The sequence below is a fragment of the Cotesia glomerata genome, linkage group LG1 (genome assembly GCF_020080835.1).
Source record: "Cotesia glomerata isolate CgM1 linkage group LG1, MPM_Cglom_v2.3, whole genome shotgun sequence".
Taxonomy (NCBI): domain Eukaryota; kingdom Metazoa; phylum Arthropoda; class Insecta; order Hymenoptera; family Braconidae; genus Cotesia; species Cotesia glomerata.
This window is the reverse complement of record NC_058158.1, coordinates 28,295,340-28,319,431: the sequence shown is the minus strand read 5'-3', so window position 1 is coordinate 28,319,431 and position 24,092 is coordinate 28,295,340. Positions and strand designations below refer to the sequence as shown.

Sequence of the window (24,092 nt, the reverse complement as noted above, 5' to 3'; positions counted from 1 at the left end):
GTTTTTACTTATTATACTGCAAAAAAAATACTTGATTCAAGAAAAATATTCTCTTGAAAATTTCACTCATGCTTTGAGTTACTCAGTTCGAGTTAATACAAAAAATTCACGAACAAAATCAAGAAAATAAAACTAAGAAGATGTGGTGAAAAAATTCTTCAATCAAGAATTTTACGAATTCAACAAAGCACTTCATTATTTTGAAGCTAGATTAGCTATTTTTTACCCATGAATATTTTAACCCTTAAATTGATAATAATAATAATATGCACGATCTCTAAAAGTCAAAAATTTGCTTTTACATACAATGATTCAATCTCTTTCTTAACTGATTTTATTCCCACTTTTTTATATTTGTGATTATTTATTTCATGATTCACTTGAACTAACCTGATGTCAAGTTGTTAAGTATTTTGTAAGCAAATATTTTTTTATTTTTTTTTTTTATTTATTTATTAATCTCGTTACAAAAAAAATTCTATAGAGGTGCGTATAGCACCTGTGCATAGAACGAGTACATATTAACAAAAATATATTTTATTATCAACAATCTCTTAATATATAAGATAGTAATATAGTAATACTTAATACAGTGCAAGCTAAAAGAAAAACAACCTAACAAGCTAGTTATTTATATAAGTTTTATAAGTAATATTGTTGCAACATGTAAATTAATATCACGATTTTTAACTAATTATCTATTTTTATCGATTCTCTCAGTTTTTTGTTTATTAGTTTCTTCTTATCATTCAAAGTTTTCATCTCTATTGGTAATTTATTGTAATATCTTAAAGCTACATAATAAGCACATTGTGTGTAAATTGTTTTACTTATTTTTGGTAGTGACAGTTGTTTATGTCTTGTACAAATTATTTTATCATTATATATACACATTATATTTGATTTTCTCTTTGACTGACAGCAAACATAATAGATTTAGCATTTGTGAAATTCGTGTGTATTCAGAGACTCTCAAGATTACTCTCTTAGCGTGGTTTTGATTGATTAAAATGAGCGGTAACATTGATTCAAGATATTACCGACTTGTCTCAAGAATATTAGTAATCCTCCAATATCTCATATTATCTATATAATTGAAAACAAGTCTTACATAACTTTCAGAATGGGTTTTTAGGCTATTTTTGGTACTTTATTTATTACTATTTTTTTCAAGATTTTTTAGTATTTTGAGCAAAAAAAACTTGTTCTCTAATCAATAATGTAAAATTCTTTAAAAAAAAAACGGAAATCATTGCTAGTTTTTGAAAATTTTGTTTTTTGGTAAATACTTAAATCTACAGATTCGGTAGAATCTGGCGCCAAGTTCCGTTCAAATCCGTTGTCAACGGAGCGCCAGACTACCGACTATGTTTACTGTAAGCAGAACGGTATTTTGAGGTTGCAAAATTTTATTTAATTCCACGATACTTTTTTTCCTAAATTGTATATTATAACAGTAATTCATACTTTATTTTACTGTTATTAATTAATTATATTCACTTATAACAATTAATCTACTTGAAATTACTAAATTTAATCAGCACAAACTATACCAACGCAAAAATTACGATCCTGACTATTTTCTCGACGGCCAAAGTGATCTGCCACATACTAAATAATGCGAGAATGCATAGTAAACATTCCTTAGATAGAAAACTACAGTTAAAAAGATATTTCACAGCTTGCATCTACACCCGCCAGGGTGCGCTGGAAGTATTTTTACATAAACTAGCTTCAAGAGGATAGTTTGCTATAAAAAATACAGCCAACGCGAGATTTAAGTTAGTACCAATTGTAAATTTTTATTATAATTACAAAAATACTAAAAATCTGAACAAAAACAGTTTCACTGTAAAAAAATCGTGCCAAGTCCACGTTCATAAAACTATTAAGAAAAAAAAGTTTGTTTTCTTTACAAAAGATATAAAATAAAATTTAAAAAATCCAAGTAACCGATATGATTGTTTATGATTTTCGGAAATTAAAAAAAATTTTGTTGTAAATTTAAAAATTTAAAAAATTTTTGGAACGTACTGGTGTGCGTCATTGTGTATTTCAATTTTTAAAGTCTAGTATATAGATTTTACGAATTTCATTAAAAGTATTAAAATATTTTACAACCGCGCACACTAAATACGTTACAAAATTTTTAATTTTAAAATTTACAACAAGCTTTTAATTTCGAAATCATAAACAATCATATCTGAATTTTAATCTATTTATCTTCTTTTGTAAAAAAACAAATTTTCTTAATAGTTTTATTTTTGTATTAAGTACCCGCGGGTAATAAGGCCTAAGTGATAGAAATGCTATTTAAAATAACCGCTTCCGTGCAAGACTTCTCTAGTAGAAGCGACTAGCATAGAAATGTCGCTACAAGTTTATAGAGTCCCAATACAACGTTCCCTGTATTCTATATTTCATCATCCATCATATGCTAAAGTAGCGCAGAAAAATTCCTAAAAAACGGTTTGACTAAATGGTAAACATTTTTTATAATTTTATATAACATCTTTAGTATTATTATAACATTTTAAGAAGTATTGTTGCTAAATTTAAGTGATGATTGATCTATACCAATTTTATTGATTATAGTATAACTATTTCCAGTATGTTTAACCCGCAGGCCTTATTATCCTACCGTAGTAAAATAAGGCCTATTCACAAGGTTTTTGAAAAAATTTAATTTTGTGTTTGTTTATGGTAAAAATTACCATTACTTCATTATATTTTGTGGCTAATGTATTAATATAATAAAAATTAACGTTACATTTCAATAATTAAATGCAATATTTTCGATTTTTTTCAAAATCTCCCTTAGCTAGGCCTTATTACCCGCCGGTACCTTAATTATTACATTAACTGGCTAAATGGAGTAGTTTAAATTGCGTAAGTAGACTATCAATATGAACATCTTTCTACAGTAACAATAATATATGACAAATAGATACGCAAGAGCAATATGATGTCCTAAAGCCTTCCTACGAAATTATGTTACAAAATTAATCAGATCTGTCTCATGAGTTGTTTACCTTTATGAGGAGATACCAAGGGAACCGATGTTCTGTTGGTACATCTCACGATATGCAGTATCGTTATCCCTTTATTTACGACTATTATACCTCCGATCTAATTTGTTCAAGTAGATCCCGGTGTACTCATAACCTAGATACTCACATTATAATGTGATCATCAAGAGTTAGGGAATTTCTAATGTGATTTACTACTCAAGATTCTCCATCAATCTGTTTAGCGATTCAATTTAAAATATATATGTACTCGGAGCGATCCAAGTGTGCAAGCGGAAATAAACCGAGATAACCCGCTGATGAGTTAACTCATGATGAAACAATTATAAGTTTAATTAAGCAATGATATAGCCAGATACGGTGCGGCAATTAAAGGGAGTAATAGCTTGCATTTTTCGTGTTTATTAATTGTAATTTGAATTGGAACTTAATATTGGTTTTTTAAAAAAAATTTCCGATCCTTTGAGTATAGTTGGCTTATTACGTTCGATTAAGATTTAAAGTCATCTGACACGAAAGTGGTTGAAAGTAAACTAAACGGCTTCGGTTGAAATTGCGGTGGAGCAGAGTGATAATAAGGCGAAAGTGTTAATTTAATATTAGCTGTTCTGTCACAGATTGCTTGCGGTTTTCCAATTAATCATTAATAAATATGATACAGTGCATATGATAAATTACTAGATAATTTACTAGCTATTACTCGCTCGCTCCACTGGGCGCTTTATAGAACTGCATTTTTAGATCTAGACTTGAAATTTAATTAGAGTATTGTTTTGACTTGCACGGATTCCAAATTCTATCGAATTGGCATGCACCTTTTATCCATGTAATTATTCTAGCTAATATTCATTGTAACTTTCAATGTGCAATCATTATAACATTCCCGTATTTTTCTTACAAAAATGAATAATAATTGATATAAAAAAAAAAAATTTGTAATGAGCATTGAAAGTTGCAGTTAAAGAAACTGCAGGTCTCATAAGTGAAGAAATCTGGCTAGTATATAAATATAACCAATAGAATTAAAAAATTCATTTTAAACAATTGACAATCGAATAGAATAAATTTAGTTACAATAAATAGTATATTACACACCTAGGGAAGTAAAGTAAGAAATGTCTCAGATCACATGTAATTGTCGGCCGAGGCGAAGCCGAGGTTGACAAACATGTGATCTGAGGCTTTCTTATTTACTTCCCGTGGAGTGTATACTATTTTTTTGCTCGACGAAGGCAGAAAGCGGCACTTTCGTTTAGCGCAGCGGGCCGAAAGTTGACGCTTTCTGCCCGTCGAGCAAAAAAATTCATTATTTCTAAGTCAAAAAAATATAGGTTCCGGATAAGTCATCACCACCATATCATATACTAAAACTTTCTCCGAAACACGCTGCATCTTATGGCATAAGTATTATTCCGATCGGTTCAGTAGTTTTCGCAGTATAATCGGACAGAAAAACCGGCTCTCCATTTATTTGTATAGATTTAGTACGGCTAATTTTTTTTTAACTTTTAATAAATATTTTTTTTGAGAAACGTACATTTATTAATAGATATTCATAAACAGTTAAGAAAAATTTACCAATAGTTAAAATATCAACAAATTTTTTTGAGTAAAATATATATATAAGCCGTATCAAAAAAATTTTGTACGCTTGATTTATTGCAACCATTGTTTTATTATTTTTTTTTCTAAGAGAAATATTAATCTATCTAATTTAATTGAATTTTTTTATTTATCAAAGGTATGGTGTTATAAAAAGTATCACAAAAGAATTTGTACACTCATTTTTTATTCAAAGATCTAAGCAAATGTAACAAATACAATCACATATAACTATAAATGAATATTTGTCAACATTTAATAACTTGTGTCGATTAAATGACTTCTTATTAATTGATAAATATTTGTTAACTGTTAATAAAAATTTATCAAATTATTTTATGTTGGGAAATTATTTATCAAATCTTATAAAATATTTAGAAAATCTTTGATCAGCTCAGATAAAATTATACAAAACTGCGGAATAAATTTTACCAATTTAATTAGTTTCAACTGATTTCTAGATTAATATCTCCTTTTTCGAACCAAGTGTAAATATACAACGCTTAATTATTTCTTTCTATACTATCGCGTTTGAATGAATTCTTTGATCCTACATGATTAACTTTTGAATTTAACTTTAATTAAATTAAAATCTGAGAACTACTGTTCTCAAAGCTTTGAAAATTCAGTAGTGAGTAAAATCAGAAAGGTTTCATTATTTTCGGTTAATTTTAGTCTTCGTTAGGTTTAGTAATTGTTTGAAAGCAAATACATAGAATTCTTGTTACAAAGGGAAAATGTTATCCCAAACGCTTGATTTGTAAAGAAATTTTATCTCCCGAAAGACTTTGATCATTCAAATATGTGCAATCAATGTTGTCTCGGATAACTCTGCGTATTTAAAATAGTCATAATTGAAACTTACTACGAAATACTTTCTATCTACACTAACATTAGCCTGATTGCATAATAAATAATTAATGAAAGTAAATGTAAAGCGATAAATTAAATTTTCTTCTGGATAGTTATAATCAATGTTTGCTCAATTAAAAATGTAAAATAATTCATCAATACAAATCAATACCGTAGATTTACTACCAAAAAGTTTATTTACGATAGAGAATTTCGTATACTGTAGATAATTGAAACGATTATGTTGGCAATGCCATCCGCGATGCGTTAGTTAATTAACTAATGCATACCAGATGAAATGCTCTGCAGTTGGGTTGAAACACTTACTGTCGCACAAACTGATTCATATACATTTATGCAACCCCCTAGTATTTTATTTACAGATACATTTAGATACTCCGTTCAAACAGCGCAGGTAAAATGAGAATGGTTTTGCTAAGCAGTTTTTATTTATTCTGAATATGTTAAATCTATTATAATTATGCATTCAACTAAAAAATAATAATAAAATAGAAAAAAAAATAATAGAAACTCTTAATAATAATTATGTCTCAAAAAAATAATCATAAATCAATAAATAAAAATTCCTGGATTAATTAATGCTAGTTAGATAAATTGTAAGTGGAATAACTGTCTGATCAAACGTGCGTTTCACTCCTTATACTTGATTGATTTTCACTTCTCGCGACCCAATTACTTTTTTCTCTTTTCAAGTGTAGAATTACAATGGGTAGAGGAATGAGAAGATCAATAAGTTTTAAATAACGGCTGTTGATTTAAGAATTAGTTCATAAATAAATTTATTCATAGTGAAGATCATAAAAGGTTGTAACACTTTGTATGATATAGTTTACGTAAAATATAAACTGATTCACATGAATAATAGGCCGACAGTTAACGATGATCTAATGCTTTAGATTATTATTACTATTATTTATTTTTATAATTACTTCTAGATACAATAAAAATAAAATTAATTACTTGCGACTTATCGCAGAGTCATGAGAGCCGAAGGTTATTGAATAAATATCTAAAGTCAGTAAACAAATATACGTTAAAAAAAATTGCGAATCAAAGTATATAAAAGCAAAATAATATTTGGGCGGAAAAGCGTAACAACTCTGCCGGAAACACTTTCCAACCCTCCGTGAAATTATTTTTATTTCGTGGCGAGCCCAGGCGAAAGCCCCTTCGTCCAGTTGGTTTCACACCACAAATCACACAGTGCGATAAATGTTCTACGTCGGTCTTACAAGGTTATTTATTGGTAGAATAGAGGAAGGCGTACGGCTAAAAGCAAAACGTACAAAGACTCCAAGTACTCGTACGTACTTTTAAAACTTCCATTGGCTAAATGAACTAACCATTCATATTATAAAGCATTTACGATTTTATTTAATTTTTTAAATCAATTGTTTACAGCATGCCACTCAAATTTTTTTAGCCCCATTTTTTTCCATTTTACAGTTATTATAAAAAAATTAACATGAATAATATTTTATCCTAACTTACGAAACTAGATGTTATAATTCTGTGTACGTTATTTATTATTAAGAGAAAAATAGAATTAATTTTCAAGATTTAATTTTGTAGAACTCACTGTAATAATACTGTGGGCACAATAAACGGTATCTTATGTAACTTCAGTTAGTTAAAGTTTGATTATGACGCCATAACTTACACTAGGTGGTAACACCAGTCAGACTGATTATAGAATACCCATAAAATCAACCGTTATTCCAACTTTCAGGTAATGGAAATTCGCTTAAAAAATTTATTTTTCTTTGTATTAAGATTTAATGAAAACATGCATCTGTGAGTAATAACGGAATTTATGTTTTATTTTCAATTATTGCACTAAAAAATATAAAGAAATTTACGGAGTCGACATACGCGGAAAGCAAATTGTACGAAAAATTACGATGAAAACATCGTAATTTTTAGTATAGGACATTGCAGTGCCGGACCAGAACTCAAACATCGTAGTTTAAACAATGCAACATCGTAAATTTCTATCACTCAAATTAAAAAGAAGTTTAGGTCACCGAAAAAATAATTCTGTATCACCCAGGAATCGAAACCGGTGTCCTCTCCGCCACAAGTCCAAGGTTTATTCCCTAACGCTATCGGAGGGAATATCTAAAATTTTTGTTCAATCACATAATAAGACCCTCGATACAGTAGTTGGTCATCTTTCGGTGGTGGCGTCGCAAACTACTGGACTCTGTCTCTCTTTTATTAAAACATATAGTATGCGTCCTTATTCACTTGCTCTTACGGAAAAAAAATTTACTAAATAACATCGTAATTTTCAATAATTCAAATTGTATTCTGTAAACGGCAGCATCGTAAAAATCGAGATACTGAAAGTCTAGTCCTGGATTACGATGTTACTATTGTAATTTTTCATAGGATTTTTTTTCCGTGTACTGAAAAAAAATTCATTAAAAGACAAAATTTCCTGTAACTAAGAATAATTTTTGGCTTAATTAAAAAACAATTTTTTAATTCGAAATACCAAAAAAATACTTAAAAAGAAAAACAAATTTTTTATTTTAATCCTTTCTGAAAAATATTTCAGACTTATTTTTAAAGGTATAGAAAATAATAATAATTTGAGGATTGTTACTTTCAAAACAAGTCGGTAATATCTTCAATCAATGTTACCGCCTATCTTAATTCAAGAGAAGAAATTCTTCAGTGAAAGATAAGCTATGTTGTTTGAAAATAATAAAGTGCTTTCTTTAAGGGTAAAATTCTTAAATGAGCATTTTTTTATTGGAGATCTCTATGTTCTTGATTCGAGAGTGAATTTCTTGAATTAAAAGAACTGTATATCTTGCAATAAAAGTAAAACTTTGAGGAGTATTTTTCTTGATGAATTAATTTCCTTTTCGTGTAATACAAATGTCATCTTCGATATTTTGTCAGCTTCAGAAAAATTTAATTGTTAAGAAATTTGACGATCTTTTGTGATTGTATGAAAAGTTGAAGTTATTCACGAAGAAGCTATGTTGAAATAAATTATTATTTTGCATCAATTGAAATACTTATTGAAAAAAAAATTTAATTTAAAATGCGGGCCAACCAAAGGCACAAAGAATATCTGAAGAGAGAGCTGTAACATAAAGCGTCTTGACTAATTAAATTTAGCGATTTACTTTCGTACAGTCCTCAGCATTCAACATAGCCCTGTGTAATTAAAAATGTAAAATTTGATTGCATTTCCCTCCAAAACCGTTTTAATGCTTATTTTTATCGAAAATTCAAATTCTAACAAAAAATTTATCATAATATTTTAGGGGAGGGTGGGACACGACGGCCCCCTTAAGCTGGTTATTTCTTTTTGTGGTTTTTAACCATCAAATTCGTTTATTTTCCGTTTATTTTGAATAAATCCGTCGAAATTTTGCAGAAAATCAAAAAAAAAATTTTTTTTTGGAGCACGATGGTCCTCTCCCCAAAAAAGCATATAAAAAAATTTTTTTATTTACTGAAGCCATTACCATCAAAGTCTAGAGATTTTCCTCTCAGAAAACATTGTCGAGGGAAAATCACGATTCTTACGAGTCTTGATTATCGCCAAGAACTAAAAAAAAAAGATCAAAATGTAACAAAAAAATGACCTCAGTTAAACAAAAAAAAAAAAAATAATAAAATCTAAACCAAAAAATTTGAAAAAAAATTTTTTAAATACAAAAATGATGATTGCCATTGTCTTTATTACAGTGGACTTTACTCAGAATCCACAGTCATGAATTCAGTGTAAAAATTGAAATAAATGGTCTCATGATTCTTGCGCAGGTATTGACGAAGATTATTCTGATGAATATGTCTGTGATCATTGCGAATAGTCGTATATCGACGTTCTAATTAGCAAATTGTAACTCCATTTTAGAGAATCTTTGTATGAAAAAATAATTAGTTTAAAATTTACCATCACTTTAAAAAACCATTTAAAAAAATTTTTGTACGCCTTTTTGACTATTAAAACTTTTTTTTCAGCTTTAAGCTTAAAATATAATTGCAAAATAATTGAAAGAAAAAATTTTTTATGCGCCCTTTTGAAATTTGTCCCGCAATATATGACATTTAGTGAAAAATGTTGTGTATATTTACAGTTATTTTCACTCTAGCATTTCTAATACGAATATAATAATTTTATAAAAATCGTTCTGCCGGCATACAAAAAACTTTCAAACGATATTAAAAGATATATAATTTTTCGTATACCGTCGTCGGTTTATCACTATATTTAAAACAAACATGTGTAAACGGAGGGTATATTTTTCCTCCACTTTGATTATACAAAATGTACCAAAGGATACTGTACTCAAACTCATTTATCTCCACCATAAACTGAAGTAGCTTACGTGCGTATAAATGTTTCGACACGGTATGGTAAGTTCTCACGGATGGAAGTGAGGAGCTAAGTCGAGCAATGTACTTCTCTATGCACATACCTTCACATATTTACAACAATATATATATACCTATTTATGTGTCTATGTCATGTGCATACGTATGTATAATATTGCATCATGTACAACCATCCGCCACCTCTTTATGTTGCAGCCCACATTTACGCGTCTACACTATCACGATCAATTTAATACTGCTATGCATTCCGCCTTACTCTGGGCGAGAGTCACCTCAGAGTTAAAAAAAAAAAAAAAGAAAAAAAAAAAAAACATTAACGACATCAAGTTGTTGAGCTATATGAGCGAGTAAGGCGCCACTCTTCTCTCAAGCATTTCTTTAACTGCCTTGCCGTCTTTCTATGAAAATATATATGTATTAATATTATATATATTTTTTTTCATTTCATCTCTTGCATGAGCACCGGCACAGCTCGGTCATGCTTTTCCTCGCAATTTAAAATGTCAAGTTTATTAAATATTAAAAGGACGAGGGGAATGTTTTACCCAAACTCACGAGACTCCGAGCTTCGGTCTCTGAGTTATACATATAATCATTTCGAAGAGTTCGCCTGTACATAATATATTCATCGTACACCCTAGGCGCTTGTACCGTGAGACGTCGTCTTTCTGTTCACCTGTGCGGAATGTACAGACTCAAACTTTAGCTTTATCCATTTCTTGGTATCTGTTTTTACTTTTTACTTTTTAATTATCATCACGATACACATAATCTGCTTTGTGTAAAAAAAAAATTTTTTTTTTAACAAATAACTGCATGCCGATACAATGGCTGTGAGTAATTCATTGTACAACTGAATTTTTAATTTATAACGATAAAAAAACGTGATTTATTCTTATAGGAGGCAGTCAAAAAGAATATCATTATAATTTGTGATATTGATATTTTTTTTTCAATATTGAAAGCCATCTCAATTTTTTAATTTGATGTTATTTTTATTAAAAATTTCAATGCAGAACGTTTTAATAACAAATCTTGTGTTAAATTAACAATGAAAATTATTATGTAAATTCACAGGGAACCCGTGTAAAAAAAAAGTTTCCTGAAAAGTTCCGGAATAGTTCCTGGTCCGGAACGTTCCTATGATAAGACAATCCGGAACATCCCCGGAATACTTTTGCAATGTTCTCGAAATAGTTCTGGATCATTCATGGAACACTTCCGGAACATTTCCGGAAAATCTCCGACAGACTTATAAAACATCGCTGGAATACTTCGAGAATAAATTAGGAATACTTCCGGAACATAATCCAAACGTTTACCGGAAATGTTTCAGAAGCATTCGAGCATTTTTCTAGGAATATTTTAAACATATCCCCGATGTATTCCCGATATATTTTGTAACTATTCCCGATTTGTTCCAGAAGTATTTCGGGAATATTCCAGGAATGTACCGGAGATGTTCCGGAAGTATTCCTAATTTATTCTGGAAGTATTTCAGCGATGTTCTATAAATCTGCCGGAGATTTTCCGGAAATTTTCTGGAAGTGTTCCACGGATGTTCCAGAACTATTTCGAGAATATTGCAGAAGTATTCCGGGGATGTTCCGGATTGTCTTATCATAGGAACGTTCCGGACCAAGAACTATTCCGGAACTTTTCAGGAAATTTTTTTTTTACACGGGAAGCACAAGAACAACTTTGAAAAAACGTTGTTCTCGAAGTCGTGGAGATCCAGGTGCGACTTCTGCCTTGGTTCTCTAATGTTTTTTCAAAGTTGTTCTTGTGAATTTTCAATAAATTACATTATAACTTTCATTGTTAATTTAATAAAAATCACTAAAATGGTTGAAATTGTTGATAAAACGTTGTAAGTAAAATTTTTAATCAACAATAATGACATATTAAAGGATTAGAAAGGCTTTAATATTAAAAAAAAATTTTTTTTAATTTACTAATCTTGAGTACAATAATTAATTATTATAATTAATGATAATAATCGTCTAAATTGAAATTATTCATTAGTAAAATACGGCCAAATTGTTGTAGAATTTGAGATTGGTTGAATTTTTATAACATGTACTTAGATACTAATTTAATAATTTATAAGTGAATAGTAATTAAAATATCGAGAGAATTCAGATTTAAATAAAGCCCTATTTTAGATTATGCTAAATTTTGTACGACTCATAATGCGAAGCATCAGAAAGTGCTTTACGATCGAAAAATTTGTTTTTACTCGGTTTCGCAACTATTTAATTAATTACACGACTGTCAATCCACGTAGTCTAATTAATTTGCGCATCGTTCGATAGATAATTTAATGGAGATTAATTCTGTCAGTGGTAAAAATCAATTTAAAATGATAGAACCAGAAAAAAATATCAAAATAGTTAAAAGAAAATTCCTATCAATCAACACACTTTCCTTTTGAAACACGATAATTTGCGTAAAAACTCACGAATTCAATCAGTTTTTAACTTCCCGCTAAGAAAATCGAAGATTTTCAAAAATCGGGAAGTTATTGGTGTTACCCCGTTTTTCGAAAATCGAGTTTTCATCAGATCTCGACGTTTTGAGGTCCTAGGAAGCTTCCCTGACTACTCCCGCGAGGTTGTCACTATGTCTGTATGTATGTTTGAGTGTGTGTGTGTGTGTGTGTGTGAAAGTATGTGAACCGCTTATAACTTTTGAACGGCCGATTCGATTTTATCGCGGTTGATGCCATTTGAAAGGGTTTGGCCAAACTTAGATTTTGAGTATAATTTGGACCGATTCAGATCAGTAGATTTTGAGAAATCTTAAAAAAACTAAGAAAAAAAATTTTTTCAAAAGTCGTTTTTTCTGGATAACTTTTAAACGGCTCCACTGATCGATTCCAAAAACTAATCAGGTCTAGACAATAAAAAACAACGTCGATCGCCACCAAACTGGTCAAAATCGGTTGATTCGTTCGAGAGATATCGTGAACGAAAGAAAACCGAAAAAAGTGTTTTTTTCGGGATTACTCCGAAATTTTTGATTCGATCAATTAAAACTTAAAAATTACTTATGGGGATGATAAAACTGCGTCGAATGCCGCCAACCGCGTGAAAATTGGTTGATCCATTCAAAAGTTATTGCGGTTTCAAAATTCTAAAAATAGTGTTCGATGAAACTATCAGACTTTTGAGCTGGGAGAGCTCAAATGCATAGAAATATTATCTCTTTGAACTCAGTGAGCTCAAATTATCACATAAATTATATTTTGAGCTAGAAAATCTCAAAAATGTCATAAGTACAATTTTAAGCGCCCAGGTATGAAACTCAGTGAGCTCAAATTATCACATAAATTATATTTTGAGCTAGAAAATCTCAAAAATGTCATAAGTACAATTTTAAGCGCCCAGGTATGAAATTAGCGGGAAGGCGCAGGGATGGCCTTTAGGGTGAACCGTTTTTCTAATTTTTTTTTTTTTTGTTAGCTTGAGATCCACTTTGCGGAAATTGGTATTGCAAATGGTCATCTTACTTAACGTTGAAATGAAAAAATAAATAAAATAAAAAAAAAAAGAAATTGTAATTAAAAGTAATAAAAAAAAAAATAGTAGTAAACAAACAAAAAATAGCAAATTGCAAAAGTAATATTTAAATAGAAAATAAGTGTAGAACAGTATTTAAAATAAAATTAAAAAAAAAATATTTTTTCAGAACATTAACTATTTTTTTTTTTTTTTATTTATTGAGTGAATGAGCATTATGAGTTGTGCACTTTTGGATTAGACAAACTTTTTTTGTCTCATTTTATTACAAAATATAAATAAGTTAATTTCCCTTAGGTGACACAGAACATCATTCCTATGTGATAGATTTCCACGCCAGAACAAACAGCAAGTATAAGCTGCTATAAAGATCATAATACACCGTAAAAAAAGCGGGGTTAAAATGGACTTATTTTAACACCGCTATGTAACACCTGTGTATTAACACCGGTGTAGCGGTGCTCTTTTGCGGTGTTAAAAATCCGGTGTAATATCGGTGTAACCGGTGTAACAGTAGAATAAATTTACACCGTATCGGAGTATGAATATTACATGATCCTATGATCAAGATTCTACTTTTTGTATTTGAGTATTTTAGTTTTATTTTTATTAATTACTTAAAAATTAATAGAAACAATTATTGTTATTAGTGCGGCGATTATTATTTAATTATTGTATTTATTTAGTTAATAATATTATATTATTGTTACCGAACGTATGATTAAATTAAGAAATTAAGCGTGTGAGAAATTATTCTGAAGCCGAGCGAATTAAGCGAGCAAAAGAAATTAATTGTAAAAGAAATTAAAAGACTGGTAAAATTATTCTAAGTTCCGAACAAGATTTAGTATTGAAAAGCGACGAATCGATATATAATGAAAGACATGATGATTATTATTTTGTGAGAAATAATTTAGGTAAGCGAAAATTTTATAAGTCCCAAGCAAGATTTAGTATGGGAAAGCGACGAATGGATAGAGAATGAAAGAAATTACGATTAAAATAATAATGAACTGTGAATTTGACGAAACGAATGGATGGATAATGAAATAAATGGCGATTAAAATAGAAAATAATTTTGTGAAAAATTATTTGTGGAATAAAAACTTAGAATTATTTTGACGATCGTTGAGCTTGCGCGAGCCTCGATAGATGGCGAAGATGTTTCGTTTGTAGTGATGATTCAAAAATATGTTAAGTTCCGTTTTGAAAATAATTTTGACAAGCAAATCTTTCTCAGGAGAATTACTCGGGTGAATACTCTTCTTCACCAAGTAATTCTAGAGGATGATACTCTAGCTGGAGTCTGAACAAGGCTCAGGTAAGTATCGTGGACCGACCGGATGAAAGTGCGACTCCCCGTGCCGAACACTGATAGAAGGATTTATTTGTATTAAAAAATATTTGTTAATAGTTAACAAATCATTTATTAGAGACCATTTTAGTATCAAACAAATATTTCTTAGTATTTAAAATGATTTGTTTGGATTTAATAAATCAGATATTTATTTATTAAATATTAATAAATCTTTTAAATACTAAGAAATATTTGTTAAGGACTAAAAGTGGTCTCTAATAAATGATTTGTTAAATATTAACAAATATTTTTAACTATAAACAAATCCTTCTATCAGTGAAGCCTTCAGCTGAGGTACGGTAAGTAATTATAAGCCGTGTAGGTGGGAGCGAGGAGGATACTCTCCACTTGCTCTCAGGGTAGAGTTTAGGACCTTCAGGAATGACGGCTAGTCTCTCTGAGGGGGGGGGGGTGTTATTGGGAAACTAGTTAGTATTTTGTAGACCGCGTTTTTTAGTTTGAACCGTGAATACCGTCGTGTATGTTTGGTTTGAAAGTTTATAGTGTATTAGTGTATATTGCTTATATTGTTTCTTGATTTTGAACCGCGAATATGTGTGAAAAGTGTGTTCTAATGTATTTTTTATATTGTTTAATTTGCTTATATTGTTTATATCGTTTATTGACATGATCAGGCCAATAAAGAGGTTTCCTTTTTCTTTAATTTATTTAAAATGAAGTGTTTTGTTTATATTTTGTTATTTATAATGTAATCCCCGTTTATGACCCTGGACTCCGGCGAGCAAATTTCGAGCTGGGGATTAATTTGATAGTATTATTTTGAAAACGTGGACGTTACAATCCATGAAACACAATTAATATTCAATATTTATCAAAATGAGACAAGTAATATTTATTTAAGAATTTTCAATTTATAAAATTACGCAGAAATCGATTTAATGAATGTTATACAACAAGTTAAATAATATTTACAATATTAAATGTTTAGGAACAATATAATAATTATTTTTATCGTAACCATAATGTTTCTCATAGTATAATGGATGTTTTAAACATGTTAAAATAAATAATTTGATAACTGTTTTTTTTTTTTTTTTTTTTTTTCAGATATTTCATTTGCACATAAACTCATATTGTAACACATAGTCTCTTATAGCTTACACAACAGCATTATATTATCATTATAAAGGAAAATTCTTTTAATTTCACCGTAAATGGGTAATTCGTAAATTCTTAAATTGTCCCAAAAACGTCCTAAAATTGTCTAAAAAATTTTTCATCCATTAATTTCGGGACAAATCTACAGCTGTGCAAAAATAAATTATCTCTATGAAAATCATTTAAAAAACGTTCAAAATTATCGTAAAAATGGTTCAAATTTGTTATAAAAACACTCTAAAACTGTCCAAGAAATGTTCCAAAATTGTATCAAAAATATCCGAAAAATGCCTCAAAAGTATTCAAAATTTGTTCTCAAATAGTTAAAAAAATGTTTTAAGATTATTCAAAAAAGGTTCCACATAAGATTTAAGGATAAAATTTCAACTTAATTGCTTCAAATAAATTGCATTGATTCTAAAATTATCTTAGAAGTATTCCGAAAATATTAAAAAAAATACTTAAAAGTTATGAAATAATTACTAAAATGCACTATTTTGAAGTTTCTGATTATTTATATGATGTCCCAAAATGCTCCCAAAATGCTCGGGGTCCATTTTTACATCGAAATTTTTTACAGTGTATTTATTTTAATTAAAAATTTTTATCTACTTTATATTTTATTATTTTAAACTTACTGAATTAAATATTAACTTTTTTTGATTATTTATTTTTAATTATTAAACATAAAAAGTTTAATTATAAAAATTGTGTTAATTAAAATATTATCAACACGGAAAATTTATAACACCGATTTAACACCGAAAAAAAAAAATTTACACCGCGAACGGTGTTAGTGCTACACCGATTTCGGTGTTGAATTTAACACCGGAATTTTTAACACCGTACACCACATGGACTCACACCGGTTATTTTTTACAGTGTATGTAATAGTTTTATCGCTAAGGAGACCAACCGAACTCTCTTATGAATATTTCAATGCTTCACAATAACTGACAACAAGTATGTGTAGGTTCTACAATGCTGCGAATTATTTAATCAAGACAATGGTTCATTTTGTAAAATAAAAAACGATATTAAAAAATTAATTTTAAACGGTTCAGTAAGTCAGAAGTAATACAATAAAACTTTAATATATTTTGTGAAATATGACGGCAACTACGTTTTTTCTTCACATATTTTTTTTTTGTAATTTCAAGTTGGAGTATCCAGCAATGTTAAAGTTTCTTATTTAGAATTATTTACAGTGGCGCTGCTGGTCGAGAACACGCTATCTGCAGTAGAAAGGTCTGGACAAGTTTAAAGTAATTGGGACAAGTCTCGCTTGCAACTATGACTTTCACATTATAATTTAAAAAGACAAAAAAATCCACCACTACAAATACACAGTACATAACTTGTGAAATAATAAAATGTATATAACTCAACAAAATAAATTAACCTATTTTTTTATTAATATACGGTAGAATTAAACTTGCGGGTTCAGTTATTATGTAATTATTATAAATACTTTAGGTACAAAAAAAGCTAGATAACTTTTCTTTTAATCGTTAAAAGGTTTTTTGTACGCTCTGTTGTAAAATCATAAGTTATTTATAGTATTAATTGTGAATACTAGACACGAAACGTTTTGAAATTTCAACTGGTTGTAATTTTTTTCTAAAAAGTTGATTACGGATGTTTAGTCATTTTATGTTACTCTTGTAACTTTTTTATTCAGTTGTTGATTGGTCGAATAAATAATGGCGGGATTTCTGGGTGAATGAGAGCAAGAGAAGCGAGCATGATATGTCTAGTAATTTAAATGATTAATATGATAATAGTAAATAGTCATAGTAAATATGTTTTTGCACCCGGCTTACTGTATACATTAAAGTATTACGTTAAATATTATTTTAGACCACAAAATTGTATGTAACTTGTACAAGATTAACTTCCACTCTAGCCTCATGTCTGGCTAAACATACTAATTTTCACTTGCTATTTACATACCCATTGATTATATACCACAATCTAATTAAATTAAATTATTTGCTACGATTTCAATTAAAAAAAAATCATTTCCCTCAGAAGTGAATGTAAATTCATAACAATAGATTTTGAATAAAAATTGAATGAAAAAATCGAAATATTTTCAATATTGTGATTGGAATGAAAAAATTATTTCGGTGGTTGGTGTGTAGTTGATTTTTCCAACAAACGTATACTTTTTTGTATGCACAAAAATAAAAATAGTTTTTCATTCAATGCATCAAAATGCAAAATTTTTAACTTTTAATATCTTTAGGGATTGCAATTGTAAATTTAAATTAAAAACTCTTATTCTCTTGAATACCAGAGTATAGGAACGACCTCGTATGTAAATGATGACACGGAAAAAAATCGATGGAAAATATAATCCCATCAAATTCAATTATTCTTTTAATGATTATTTTACGGAAAAAATAAAAAAAAAAAACATTGAAGATAAACAGAAACATGCGAAAAATAACATCGAAATTAAACGTAAAAACAACAATTACAGGGTGTTTATAGTTAGAGATGGTTAAAATATTCGTAACCAGCATCACTAATGTTTTGTGAGCAGCAGGTTGTTAAAATAGAGTAAACAATGAAAATTGGTTCCGTTTTTAATCAACGAAATGTATAGTTAAAAAAAAACATTCATTGCTTCGTTAAAAAGTTGTTAAAGATCGATGTATTGTTTGTTAACGAACGAGTAGGTAAGAGAAGAATGGAGTGTAAGAGAAATCATTTATATTTAAATATTTATTCCATGTTATCTCCGTTAAAAATTTTTATGATAGCGCTATATAAAGCATGATCTGGTCATACATGGGAATATCAAGCCATATATGGAAGTAAAAAATAACTTATGATATTTTCATTTTTTATTTTATTTTTTAGAAATGTGTACATCAATCAATTTAGGAATGTTAGAAGTTTAAAAATTGACTAAAAAAATAAAAAAATTTTTTTTTTTTTTTAAAAACCCCCTTTTTGCTTTGAGAAAAAAATCGTTATAGCAAAAAATTGAAAATTTGAGAAGTTATCAAATTTAGTGATATTTTTAAACATGAAACTTTTATAAAATTTCAACATTTTGGTATTCCAAGGGTTCACATTAGAAAATTTCAATTTTCATACTCCTAAAAGTTCAAAACATTTAATCTCTGAAGCAGAAAGTTAGAAAATAAAAATCAAATTTCTTCAGTCAATTTTCACATTTTTAACATTTCTGAGTTGATTTGAGTAAGAAAAAAATTTTTTTATACCTCTAATTGCTTTGCTACAACGAGAAGTTAAAACATTTAAATATTGAAAAATTATATATGGACACTAGCGGACCCGACAGACGTTATCCTGTACACACGTCTTAAATTTAGAAATTTTAGGAATGAGCTTGTATAGTTAAAAACATCATTAGTTAACAATATGCAATAGGCATTCCTCAATAATTGACAATTTCGTAAATATAAGCCCATTCTGATTTTATACTCATCGAGACCTTTCATTTGAGTACCCACATGAATTTTTTTTATATATCTTATATGTATGATATTTATGAAATATATATAAAATATATAAAAAATGTTATGTGGGTACTCAAATGAAAGATCTCAATGAGTGTAACATCGGGATGAGCTTATAACTTTAGAATCTTCAATAATTAAAAAATGACATTGTATCTTGTCAACTAATGATATTTTTAAAGATATAAGCTCATCTCGACATCACACTCATCGAGACCTTTCATTTGAGTACCCACATGAATTTTTTCATATATCTTATATATATGATATTTATAAAATATATGAAAAGTGCATGTGAGTACTCAAGGTCAACAACAATTTATAAACAAAAAATCTATTAAATAAACATTTTCCCGTGGACTGAATTGTGAATCTAAACCATTCTGGAATCTACCGGAAGACACACAAAAAATTTCATTAAAATCGGTCCAGCCGTTTAGGAGGAGTTCAGTGACAAACACACGCACAGAAGAAATATACATATATATATATATATATATATATATATATATATATATATATATATATATATATATATATATATATAAAGATAAAGATAAAGATAAAGATAAAGATATCAAGCCTGATAAAAAAAATTAGGAAAACGGTTGACCTTAAAGGCCATCCCTGCAACTTCCCGCTCATTTCATACTTAAGCACACAAAACTGCATTTATAACGTTTTTGAGCTCTTCGAGCTCAAAAATATAATTTTTGTATCATTTTGAGCTCTCCGAGCTCAAAAATCTGCTAGAAGTTAAATATAACACTATTTTTCGAATTTTTAAACCGCAATAACTTTTGAATGAATGAACCGATTTTTACGTTGTTGGTGGCATTCAATGCAGTTTTTAAAGTCTCATAATGAAGTTTTAATTATAAATTGATCTAACAAGGAATTTTGAAGTAATTCCAAAAAAACGATTTTTTCGATTTTTTTCGTTAACGATAACTCACGAACGAATTAACCGATTTCGGCCGGGCTGGCGGCAATCGACGTGTTTTTTTTATGTTAAGAGCTGATTAGTTTTTGGAATCGATCCGTTAAGCCATTTGAAAGTTATTCTAAAAAAACCATATTTCAAAAAATTTTTTTTGCAGTTTTTTGAGATTTCTCAAAATCTACTGGTTCGGATCGGTCCAAATCTAATCAAAATCTAAGTTTGACCAAGTCCTTTCGAATGGTGCCAACCGCGATGAAATCGGTCAAGCCGTTCAAAAGTTATGAAAGGTTTACATACGGCCGTAGAAACACACACACACACACACACACACACACACACACATACAGACGTACGGACATCATCGCGGAAACATTTGGGGAGGCTTCCTTGGACCTCAAAACGTCAACATCTGTTGAAAACTCGATTTTCGAAAACCAGGGTAAAACCAATAACTTCCCGATTTTTGAAAATTTTCAATTTTCTCAGCGGTAATTTAAAAATTTTTAAAGGAGATCTCTTAAAAATATGCATTAATAACCATGAAAGTTGTTTTTTTGAATAAAAATAAGTATTTCTAGGGTTGAGAATATAAACTTCCTAAAATTAGTTTTCAGCAGTAACCTTATATACATATAAGCCTGTATAGAAGGATAGAAATAGTACAAAAAAGTCAAATTATTAACAGGATCTTTACGTAAATGGATCTGACAAAACTTTGTCTCGAGAGTCATCAAATGAGACTCACAGTAAGTCGTAAAGCCGACAAACTGGCATGAAACTTGCTGCAAAGTCGTTTGAACGAGTTACGATTTTACCAGACTCTCTCATGAGACATTGAGAGTTATGTAAAATAAAAAAAAAGAAGTGAAATAAAATAAAAAATAAGACGTCTAGAAAAGATTAATGTGAAAAAGGGGAAAGGGAGAGTTTTTAGAGTTCAATTTTCCTCTTGAACAGTTTTTACTCCTACTATATTGTTTCCAATCACTAAAGCAATTGTCATGAAATAGCTTCCGTGTTTAAGTAAACTATAAAAAAAATATCGGTAAGTGTATTAGCATTTTTGTTGTAAATTTTGTATACCAAAAGAATTGGAACAAGAATGAAAAAAATAAACGACTATAAATATAGTTTTAAAAAATCCATTCGTTATCACGTTATTTGTTACCTACAAACAAAAATGATAGTCATCTTGATAAACGCGCGCATTGCCTAGATAAATGTTGTAAGTGTAAAGTTACAAAAAAAAATAAATAAACAAAAATAACGACGGAGTAGTCTTTTACGACAACAATTCAGATTTTATGTTCCGGTTTACTTGCGTGAACCATTTAGATGCTGCTTCTCGGCCATTTAATGTTTAGGTGTTTTCTGTGACATCAAATAGATCTTGTTGAGTTTACAGAAAGAGCTGCATTCCTCTGTGTTTGCAGTAAAGTGATAAAAAAATATCAAACGCTCTTCAGTGTCCAAACCATCGCCGTATTTTATGGTAACAATTATTTTTTCAAATACAATCGAAAATCTCTTGGAAAAAAAAAAAAAAACGATCTTTTGATAGGGAGAATTAAGATGTTTTTTAATAGTAATAATTGTTTAAGATAATACTTATGGCGTCAGTATAAACCATAAAAAAATCTAAGGTTAGCTTTGAGCTACTACAATGAAAACTTCATAATAATTTTTTAAAAAGGGATTGAACATATTAATTGATTTTCAAATTTCTTGGAAGCATAAAAAATTGAAAATTCTGATTTAATTATTATTTTATTCTTATATATAGAGTCTGTATTATAGACTGAAAAAAATAAACACACTGAAAAAAATAAACTTAATTCATGAGAACAATTCTTGAATTAAAAAAAAATATTTTCAATAGTTTTAGAATTTTGAATCACGATGAAAAGTTCGTGGATCAAGTGAAATCTAGGTAAACTAAAATTTATTCAAGATTTGTTGCAGTCAATAAAATTTCAAAGAAATATAATTTTGGTGCATAACTGCGGAATATATTGTTGAATCATTTCGCAAGTAAGAAATAATTTTTTGTGCTGAAGAAACTGCATTGAATACCGCAAACTGTATAAAAATTGTTAATTTTTTTAGACAATATCGAAGTTCAAAATTTTTAAAAAAGTTTGTTTCCAACCAATACCAGATTTCCAAGCTCGAAAAGTTCAAAACTTCATAGAAAATTTTTCAAGCGTTTTGAGCTCGAATATCGCTTAAAGTTCCAAGGATGGCCTAGAAGGTCAACCATTTTTATATTTTTTTTTTTAAGTGAGAGAAAAATTTTTTCACTCCCTCTATACTGTTAAAAGTATTTATCCTAGATTCAAGAGAATCATATCTTTGAAATTCTTATCAAGACCCTCAGGCCATTAAATTTCATACATGGTTAACTATTAAAATTTCAAGATCTGATATATTAAATAAGAACTCATGATAAAAAATTAAAGAGTTTAAGATTTACAATTTCTCAACCTTATTCAAATTTTAAAAACAATTCTTATGCATAAAATGTATCCATATTTCAAATAAATTTTTGTTTTTAATATTGTAATTTATAATTTTCTCAAAACAAAAGATGATTACTTAAAATTAATCATATGTAAATTTTTTAAACTTTTTAAAATAATTTTTGTTTAATTTCAGTAGCAATTTTCTCCATAAATAATTCTATTACGGATAAAATAGATGACTCGAAATGTAAATGATATCAAATTTAAAATAAAATTTCGAAAGTATGCTAAGAATAAAAAAAAAAGGAATTATAATTCTCCTCACAAAATACTATCGATAGGAAATTCAATACGTAAAATGAATGTAAAATGAAGTAATATATTTATCAACAAAATATTCTCACGAGGTTTACAGAGGGGCAGTTAATTGCTCTAATTATTCTGCAGTGTGCGTCGATATTCAGTGTGGTGTGTATGTCAAACCACGAGTACTGGGAAGTCTCGTATCGAGATAGATACAGAGGTATCGGAAATCCGGTGAACCTCGCATGAATATTTACGAACAGCTTTAGTCATGACTCATGACACACCTTTTGAACTCACGTCACTCTTTAGAGTCTCTCGCATCAACACGGCTGATATAATATATGGATACTCAATCAGCTATACTAGTACAGACAATCCCTCAATGAAATTTTGCCGACCCGATACAAACTAACACGCCAGAAGTTATGAAAATGAAACGCAATTTCCCTGGCACTAAAAACAGATTAAAATTACCAGAATTTTAGAGTATTTTGTCGACATTTTTTGGCCGGATTATCGGCTTTGAGTGATTAAATTTGCATCAGTATCACTGTAAAAAATTTTTTAGACCTGGTGTAAGTGTAAATGAGGGTATAAAAATTTTCGTGTGAAAATATCATTGGTTAACAAAATACAATGTCATTACTTAATTATTATCATTTTCAAAGATATAAGGTCATTTCGATGAATTTACACCATTATTCCACACTACACAGCCGTGTAAAGTGCTCCAGATCAATTTTTACACCGAAATTTTTTACAGTGTACGTCAGTCAAAAATAATCTGATAGAAAAAATTAATAATTAAAGTCAAATTACGGTTTTGAAGAAAATAAACATTAAAATAGTTTCGGTGGTAAATTTATATCGAATAAAATAGCGAAAGTGTGTGTAAAAAATTACCGATGATAAAACCATTTGCCCGGCTAAAAAATCAATACAAAGAATGATACATTACTGTGCGACAATAGATTTTACGCTGGGGACCATAAATTTGAACACATCTGCAGTAGCTGTATCGACAGAT

At 29.0% G+C, this 24,092-nt stretch overlaps 1 protein-coding gene across 1 annotated transcript in view; it reads left to right on the top strand.

The window, feature by feature from the left end:
- Window positions 1–24,092, top strand: part of LOC123275225 (protein turtle homolog B-like) — a 333,309-nt gene that overhangs the window by 198,367 nt on the left and 110,850 nt on the right. The gene's annotated exons all lie outside the window — the stretch shown is intronic.